This window comes from Saccostrea echinata, unplaced genomic scaffold (genome assembly GCF_033153115.1).
Source record: "Saccostrea echinata isolate AGI-Se365-2 ecotype Australia unplaced genomic scaffold, CSIRO_AGI_Sech_v1 ptg000056l, whole genome shotgun sequence".
In the NCBI taxonomy this organism is placed as follows: Eukaryota; Metazoa; Mollusca; class Bivalvia; order Ostreida; family Ostreidae; genus Saccostrea; species Saccostrea echinata.
In genome coordinates, this window is record NW_026889805.1 from 7,225,145 (window position 1) to 7,235,746 (window position 10,602).

General features: G+C 33.1%; 1 protein-coding gene across 1 annotated transcript in view; it reads left to right on the top strand.

The window, feature by feature from the left end:
* The window catches only part of LOC133172934 (uncharacterized), a 92,618-nt gene that overhangs the window by 32,859 nt on the left and 49,157 nt on the right, over positions 1-10,602 (top strand). The gene's annotated exons all lie outside the window — the stretch shown is intronic.

Below are 10,602 nucleotides of genomic sequence, written 5' to 3' on the forward strand. Positions count from 1 at the left end.
CAAAACAAAAAATATTAGTACATTGTATATTCAAAACGTGTTTTCTTGTATATTATCCGTGTTATTATTGCTTTCGTAATATAGTAATTTTTCTGCAAAGACTAAAGTAATAATTAACATTATAACACGAAGATTGCTGACTGTCAGGAACTTATATACTTGTTAGTACAAGTATATACGACTACGTTCCTGCAACTACAAAGAAAATCATAATGTCAGTATGTCAGTACTAAACTGTTAAATCAGAGAATCTTGATCTGTATATAGTCTAACATATTAACCAACGAGCTACAAAATCCCAACTACCACGAATAGGCAGGCTTATTGAATGTTTATCGTATGGAGTTTTAGGTTATTGGTGGTATATATTTTTTTATTAGTCGCGTAACTTAAGACACTAAGATTCAATTTAAATCAACTTTGTGTCTCTATATATATATATATATATATATATATATATATATATATATATATATATATATATATATATATATATATATATATATATATATATATAAAGGAGGGTGGATTGCCTGAAAAAATGTGAATCCCGTGTCCCTAGAAATTTGACCTTATCATATCTTTACATAAGTCATTGACCAACATAATTTTAAAAACTCATGCATTCACTGAGTGTATGAACAAAACCAATTTAAAATCCGGTAATACATTTAATTCATTGTTCTTTTGACGTAACATATATGTTCATTGTTTCAGTTCTCAAAGCATTGCTTGAGCACTATAAGGCCCATTGATTTCAATGCTCCATCTGAAAAGAAATGTTAGTAGGAAATAGACGCATCATATTCTATACATTATGAATGATTTTAATCAATAGCTTAATTAACATATTTTGTGAAATGAAACATATCCAATCCAGATCACGGAGCATTAATCAAATATAATATTGGAAAAGGAGCAAAACAGAGAGGAGGATGCAGAGGAACATATAATACACATAGGCGTCGGAAGCAAATTGAAAGGGGGGGGGTAAACCAACAATAAGGGTAAGCCCCAATTTTCAATGACTATATTATGTCTATCTTTGCAAAAAAGTGTGTGTGGGGGGGGGGGGGGGGGCTAAGCCACCCCCCCCCCCGGTTCCGACGCCTATGATGCAAGTAGTATTGGGGGGTCCCTTTTTTCCGAGAATGATATTTTGATATGAAATTAGTACGAAAATTGTCATAAAGAGTTGATTGCAACCACCCTCCGCACTTTTTGTTGGATTTTCCCGCCCCCATGAAATGTGTTTTTCGAGTTTGGTCCATTAACTTCCCTTAAATTTTTTTCCTTTGTTTAATTTTTTTCAGAAACATTGTCATTTTTTGTCTGACCCCACTTTCAAATTCAATATACTACCTGCTTGTAATATGCGCTAATTATTTAACTGCATTAAAAAACCGGCCGGAGGACCATATCTTGTCACTGTGCATTTTACGGTTAAGAACGAATTCAGGGTACTAGTATATAATCAATTGACCTATTACATGTTTTCTGATGTTGCATCTGAAGCACGTAGTGTCGGGTGAGGGTGTCCCCTCAACCCCCTCAGCGACTTTTATTGAACATAATATTTTACTGTAATTTAGTTTGAAAATGTTCTTTGAAAAGCCGGTTGGCTCCCGCTTTTTGTTACAGGATAGTCAAATGCCCCCATCTTATTGTATTAAAAGATTTCTTGTCGAAAAAGTTGAAATTAAGGTACCGCCTACCTTCGCCACGAAATAGGATTTCAATTTAGACAATTTTTTTCTCTGTTTCTGAAATATTTTTCATTTTTCTCCCCCCTTCCCCAACACAAACACACACACTTTTTAAAACGATGCTTTCTACCCGAGTATAGATCGGTAAGACGTGCATGATTTTTGAAATCTGACATGAATCTGGTTAAGTTCAAATTTCGGGAGAAAAATAGTTACATTTTTTAAATTTTACTATTGAAAGTTATAAATCTCGGTATAATACATGTACATGTATTAAATTTGTTTTAAGATGTTAATCAAAATTATTAACCATTTTCTTTCCGTAGTGATAGCTTTGCACGTGTAAGGCAAACAAATTCCTGGATTACCGTTATGGGAGCTTAGTTCTTACAAGAAAGACAACAATTTCTGTATAATTCATTTTGTTAAATATTAAAGGCGATTCTACTCTCACACTTATATGGGTTCAAAGTTGAAAAACTGCATAAATTTTCACTGAATAAACTAATACAGTTAGTTAAATAATCACAAAAATGCACAGGTCGCCACCTTTTTAATGGTAAACAGAAGCATCAGCATTTTTAAAAAATCTAATTTTTGGTCAACTGCGTTATCAAAATAACATAAAAACTGGGTTTAGTGACATAAATTTTATAATGTGTTTCAGATAATTTTAGCTTTAAAAATGTTTATAGATTGTGCATATCAGGAAAACCAATTCATTGAATGAAAACACATGAGTAAGAGTTATTACTCTTTGGACCTTTTTGAAAGAACAAAAATAATCGATTAAAATTTGTATTATTTTATCAAACAATATTTAAAACGTTCAAAAACACGTGCTCTTTCAAATGATCATTTTTTAAGGGGCACGAAGATAAATTAATTAATGAAAAATTTGTAAGAACTTATGCTATCACATGAGGGTGGAATTACGTTATCACGTTAGGATCCGTGGTTACTTTTAGCTACTTTCAGTTCATTGTCAGGACTGCATGGCTTGTGTGCAATTAAAGACAAAAAAAACAAACTTATGGAAATTAATTCTGCAACATGATACGAGTTTGTACGAGGATCCATGCATTTCTTTGCCGAGTAGAGGTTTTTTTTTTCTTTTTATACAGGAGAAACTTTTCTACAGTCCAACAATATATATATATATATATATATATATATATATATATATATATATATATATATATATATATATATATATATATATATATATATATATATATATATATATATATATATATATATATATAAATGACTGTTTGATGTTCTATGACAAACCCATAAAAATCGTCCCTTTCCGATCATTTTTTTCCCCAGTAATTTAATTTATTTTGTTTATTTTCAAGGAAATACATATTGCCTCTAGCATTTTTATATTTAAATATTATCATTTCTCAAACACAATCTTTAGATTAAAAGTTTTTATAGTGATAAATATTTAATATGTCTATGCTTTTTTCCTTGTTTTTGTTTGTGTTTGTTTTGTTTTGGGTTTTTTTTTTGTTGATAAAATCCTTTGAAATTTAAGATATAGGTACACTTATAAGGTTATAAAATATGTTATATGCAGAAAGTCTTGAAAACACGCGCATGCACGTGTCCTGTAATTTGATTGGCTGAAACTTTAAATGGCTATAACTTTTTTAGTTTTCAACAAAACAGAATTCATTCTTTCTTTATTTCCTTCTATTGGAGATTCATTAATTATACAAAAATACACATTCAAAGAAAGTAACGTTACATAGGTGCTAATTTGTACATGAGTGCAAAAATTAACAATGAGTGCAAAAATTAACAACAAGATGAACTTAATCTGAGAGATATTCACATGTAAATTTGCAACGGAGTTAGTACACAGGGGCTACAGCTGTCCAGTCTATTCAAGGGAACGCTGTTGTCTTTCTGTAGTACGCCACTGTCACATCTCTTATAAAACGAAAATTAAGAAGATGGAGTTCTGGCGTGTCATAGTCCGAGAGTGAAGTAGCACGATTCCGCCGGTGTGTCTACAGGTCTAGGAGGGTCCATAGTTTTACTGCATGCACGTGTGCTGAAATCTGATTGGCTAATACTTTATAGGTTGTATCTTTCTTACTATACATGCGTGCGCGTGTGCTGAAATCTGATTGGCTAATACTTTAATATAGGTTGTATCTTTCTTACTATTCAATATAATTCTATGAAAATTTCTGATGATTGAATAAAGTACGAACTTGAATAATTTATATTTACCCTGAATTTCATATTTTTTTGTTAACAATTAAGAGCATTATAAATACTAACAACCTTAGCCAAGTCTTAAAGTACCTTATAGCATATGCCAATGTCTTAATGAATACGAGGACATGTACGCTTGCGCGCTGATTTCTGCAAATTTCTATGTTTCTAGTGAAATTCTTTGAAATTTAAAATGGAGCTTTTTATTATGGCATTCTATCAGATTTTGTACATGTAAATAGTATGTTGTTTATTGTATGCTGAAATGCTGTTTATTTGTTTCCAATTTTCTGCTCTTAACACATCTATAACTGTCAACACATTGATTACGAACAAACAAAATCAACTCTTAGACCTTATGCATATCGTGTACATTTTTTACATAATTTTCCGTTTTGCGGCAAATTTAATGTCCTTAGACCTGACATTATAGACAATGGGTAACAGCATAGAGCAATAACTTGCTCGTCAATGTTTGTTTTTCTTACACTGAGTGATATTTTGAACTTATTCCAACAAGTGACTCGAAAATGTCTTTTGAAAAGTTTTTATGTTGGTAACATTCTGTCTATACACATAACTTTTTTTCATGCAATTTTTTGCTTTTATTATGTTAATATCTGGCGATATAGAAACAAATCCAGGCCCTATTTATGACAGTGCCCTTGACATTTTACACCTAAATATTCGAAGTCTCAGGAACAAAATTGACCCACTAAAAGCCATGGTAAATGACTTTGATATTGTGTGCTTTACTGTCAAAACGCATCTCGACGACAGTTTGAATAGCGATATTTATTTAAACGGTTTTAATTGTATTTTTCGCAGAGATCGAAACTCTTTCGGAAGCGGAGTCATTATTTACACAAGTTATAATATTTGAGCTCACAGACGAATGGATCTTGAACCTGTCAATGTTGAAGCTATCTTGTTAGAAATTGATAATCCTACCTCTCAACTTTTCTTATGTTGTATCTACCGTCCTCCGCACGCAGATTCCACTTTTTGGAGAAATTTTTCGTGGTCTTTAGATTGTTTTTATCCTTCTATCATCAACTAATTTGTCAATAGCTTGCTCCGTTTGAGAAATTGTTCGTAGGCAGAACATGCTCTTGCATATGGAATCAACTGGGAGACATAAACTCCATAAGCATGGGGATATTTATTCATTGTTTTCTTCTTTGACAGAATTGTGCGTGTATAGAATTACAGGAGAGAGAGAGAGATATTTGGGTCCACTTGTTCCATTTGGTGTCAAATTTCTCTTGTTCACCATTTTAATGCCCCCGCATCGAAGATTCGGGGGCATATAGTTTTTGCCCTGTCCGTCCGTCTTTCTGTCTGTTTGTCTGCAAAAACTTTAACCTTGCTCATAACTTTTGATTGATTGGAGCTATAACTTTCATATTTCACATGTGTATTCCTTGTGACAAGCCCTTTCTTTGGGTACCATCATATATGACCTTTTGATCTTGACCTTGGAGTTTGACCCACTTTTGCAAAATTTTATGAGACTTTAACCTTGGCCATAACTTTTGAACAGTTGGTGCTTGGGATTTCAAACTTCACATGTGTATTCTTTGTGACAAGACCTTCCTTTGGATTCCAACAACTTTGCCCTCTTGACCTTGGAGTTTGACCTACTTTTGAAAAAACTTTAACCTTGGCCATAACTTTTGAACGGTTGGTGCTAGGGCTTTCATATTTAATATATCTATTTCTTGTGACAAGACCTTACTTTGCATACCAACCACTTTGACCTTGACCTAGGGAGTTTGACCTACTTTTGAAAAACTTTAACACTGACCAAAACTTTTGAACGGTTGGTGCTAGGGCTTTCAAACTTCACATGTATTTCTTGTAACAAGACCTTCCTTTAGATACCAACCACTTTGACCCTTTGACTTTGACCTAGGAGTTTGACCTACTTTTGAAAAACTTTAACCTTGGCCATAAGATATTTTATATTTTTGTTCCTTGTGATGACCTTCCACTGGGTACCAACAATGTTGATTTGTTTACCTTGACCTTGGGAGTTTGACTTGCATTTGAGAAACTTTAACCTTCACCATGACCTGCCATACTGGGGCATCAGTGTTTACAAACACATCTTGTTATTTGCTTTATGGTGTGATCAAGCAATTGGCTTGCTTGATAATTTGCATAAATGCTGAAGGCGTTTAAGCATAATATTATCACACAAGCCAATTGCTTGAATATCATCATAAAATTAAAAAAAAAAAAAAAAAATAGACACTTTTTCCTTGCATTTCCATGTTCCGTAAATTCATGTGCTTGATCCAAGCCCCACACACTTCTCTCTAGCTGTCTATGTCTCTCACTCCCACCCTGCTTGTGATTTTTCTAAACCATGCCTTTTGATGAACCAATAGCTTTATGAAGAAATCAAGTATTTTATCATTTGTAATTTTATCTCAGGCAAAGAAATTTGAAATCTAAATATATACATATCAACACTGTTTATTTAAATCAGTAATTGTAATACATAATTGTAGAAATAAAATTCTTAAATTATATTATAATTGTCAATTAAAATTTAAGTATGAATGTTATTAAAGTTTAAAGAGCATATAACAACACATAATAAGAATTCTATTGCAACTGTCTTGTAAAACACATTTTCATTAGCTAATGCACTAATGTTGAGGCAGTTAAACTAGCATTAACAAGAGCGACATTTTTGACAGTGACTTCATAAAAGAATGAAGACGTTTCATGACGTATATATTTCATATACCAACTCTTGACAAAATACGATATAAACATCAAATAAATGCATAAATTGCATTAGAATGGGAATAACTATCTGCTCATTTGTTATTTGCAACCATTAACGCAGGTTTAATGGAAGCAATCATTCTTTTTACCAGCTCTGCTTATGTGTTGTCAGTAAAACTCAGCTTGAGACTGTTAAATAAGAATTAATGGTTGCATGTAACAAATGATAAGATAGTTACTCCCTAAATTATCACCCTAAGTCTGTGAACTTAACAACACTGTACAAATTATACATAATTATCATGACTTCATGAAACTTTCTTATTCTAAAAGGGACTAATACTACACCTGCTTAATGGTTAAAAAAAAATACACTCAAATCATGGGACACATAAATTACTGCAGAAGTACACACGATGAAAAAATGTATTGCTTAATATATAAAAAAAATCTACATATAGAAATGTCCAAAGGATATACATGTTAAGAACAATTCATAAGCAAGAATTTATTTACAATAAAAATTAAACTTTGAGTAGAAACTGTCATTAAATTCCAACTGATTCAAAGGTCAAGGTCAAATTCTACAAATTTGCCTTAATCTGCATGTTAAACAAAATACATGTAGTTGTGTTGGTATGGTCATAGTAATTATTGTATCACAAATATCTTGCAGAAATTGTCCTGTTGCAGGAACACTTATATTTATTTAAGTACCAGTAAATCATTCAACATCACAACAAAATCATGAGGAAAATGAAACATCACAAAAATTTCAGGAGAAAAGCATTTCGAACAATCTCATTTAGATGACATAACATGCAGAAAACAATTACAGGATAGTAATGCAACAAGGAATGAAAGAACTGTTTTAGTATTTACAGTACGTACCAGTATATGAAAAGGAATTCAGCATATAGTATGTTGTCTTACAATGTTCACAAGGTTCATTATATAATATAACATATATACAATCATTATATCTAAATTCCTTGTTGTTAATGTCTGTAATAAATTAGTATTAAGAAGTAAATGAAGCCTAGTAGGATGCAACAAATTCTATCACAATAAACAATTAAGATACTAAACATTTAAGCACTTCTTTATAGAGAGTAACTGGAACTCAAGCTTCAACTGAAAAAGGCCTTTATCCCAGGCCTAGATATGATCTGACATCAATTTAGTATTGTAGACATACTTTCATGAAGAAAAAAAAGGTCATCAATATCTACTGTACTGTCTGTACATAGACAATAATAAAAATATAATGATATAGGGCAGCAAAAATTCAACCATTGGTGTATTCTTGTTGCTTTTAAATATGTAAAATATAAATACATGTATAATGAATTTTTTTTTTAGTTTTGTGTGAATTATTGATGTGTAAAGCACACAGACTTGCAAATAGGCATATTCTTCATGAAGCACGCTAGCACTTCATAACATATGCCTATATGTGACACGTTTGTGTGATTTACACATTACTATCTCACATGAAACTTATAAACACTCCTGAAGTAGATTTACCCTGCAAGATGCATCGCTTAAGATGACTTGATGATCTTAAACCTTGCTGCGTGCAAGCTATGATCAAGAAATTATTTGAGTATAAAAGTGACCTCAATAGTCCTGCCCAGCACCAGAACACTTGACCCAGCAGTCCAGAATTTCACAAATCTGGTAAAAATACCCTTGCTCATTACAATTTTGTATTCTGTATCCTTCCTTGATGCCCAGAAGCACAGAAGAGGGTTTTCACTATATAGTCAATAGAGTCCTGCCTTAACACTAGGACCCCGGACCCCGGGGCTATGAATTTCACAATTTGGAAGAGGCACCCTTGTTCACTATGTACTTAGGTAATCTGTTATATACCTAGGAGATTTAAAAGAGGCACCCTTGTTCATCATAACTATGTCCTTAGTTTATCTTCTAAATACCCAGGAAGAGAGAAGAAGTGCTTTCAAAACATTAATGCATTTTCACTTTATACTCCATACAGCCCCACCCTAACAACCGAATCATTGACCCAAGGGTCATGAAATTCACAATTTTGAAAGAGGCACCCTCTCATCATAACCATACAGTTATTTTGTTTGCTTTATACACAGCAGCAGAGAAGAAGATTTTCAAAGAATTAATGCATTTTCTCTATATAATCAATAGAGCCAAACCCTAATACTAGAATCCTTGAGCCAGGGACAAAGAATTTCCCAATTTTGGAAGAGGCACCCTTATTCATCATAACCATACACTTAGTTTATGTGCTAAATGTACATGAGTAGAGAAGAAGATTTTCAAAGAATTTTCACAAAATGACCAATAGAGCCCCTCCCTAATTCCAGAACCCCTGACCCTGGGGCCATTAATTTCACAATTTTGGTAAAGGATTCTTTGCTTGCTATAATCATGATAACATTTTGACTGTTTGATATTCAGGAGTAAACAATAGGATTTTTGAAAATTGCCTAATTTTTTCTGGTTTTGGCCCCATCCCCCAGAGGTGTCAAGGGGCAGGGACCATGAAATTCATAATTTTTGTCCCCCCTTTGCCCATAGATGCTCTATACCAAAATTTAAAAATGGAATTGTTCAGCGGTTTATGAGAAGAAGCTGAAAATGTTCAAAAGTTCACAACCAACAGCTACGTACAACACCAGACAAAAACAGCAATAGGTCACCTGAGTGACTGAGTTGACCTAACAAGAAGTCTGTGAGCCAATGCTCACTAGTAATATCTCCACTCTGATGTGATGATGTGAATATAAGCTCTCATAAATCTCACCATAAGGCATGCCTAAACAAAGAGAGTGCTAAAATTTCAAGCTTCTGACTTGAGTAGTTGCTGAGAAAACTGTGACGAAAATTTGGTACGGACAGAGGCATAGATAAACAGGAAGTTGACATTGGATTTGTAAAAAATGAATCCCACCATATGGCATGCCTAAGAATGTGCTAAAATTTCAAGCACCTGCAATGAGTAATTGCTGTGAAAACCGTGACAAAAATTTGGTATGGACAGACACAAGCAAAAACAGACATCAGATTTGTATAAAAAAACAAATCCCACCATATGGCATGCCTAGACAAAGAGTGTGCTAAACTTTCAAGCAACTGCCATAAGTAGTTGCTAAGAAAACTGACGAAATTTGTTATGGACAGACAACAGACACACTGCTACATAGACACATGGACACACAGACAGACAGACAGAAAGACACACAAGGGTTAAACAGTTTACCCCCTCTCCTTCAGAGCGAGGGTATAAAAATGTAGAAAATATACCTGCATAAAATTGCAAAAATCATTTAATTCAAAATCAGCTAGATGTGCCAAGAATGCCCCCACAGGCAGCCAAAATTGCAAATTGCAAATTGTAAATTGCACATTTGTAGCCGAGATAATGATTAGAAATTGTGAATTTTGAAATCTTTTCCAAGTTCAAGGGGGCTAACTGTCAAAAATAATCGGACCACGACCAAATTCAAACTAAACCTGTATTTTATGGTAAAATACCTGCATATGCAATTTCAACCTTATACATACTTCCCTACAAAAATAGAGAGCCGAAACTGAAAATTTCTTTTTTTTTTTCCTAAGTTCAAGAGCAATAACTCAAAAATCATCGGACATGACGACCTGTATTTTCTAGTAAAATACCTGCATATGCAATTTTAACCTTATATATACATCCTTAAAAAGGTTAGAGAGTGGAAACTGAGAATTTCTTATGTTTTCCTTAGTTCAAGAGGGATAACTCTGTAAAAAATCATCGGACCATGACCAAATTTGAACTTGACCTATGTATCCCTATGACGTATCCATATGTCAAATTTGAGTTGAATGTGTGTGACTGTTGCTGAGATAATGAACAGAAAGTCAATGATGGAATGACAGAATGATGGAACAGGGTAACACTATATGC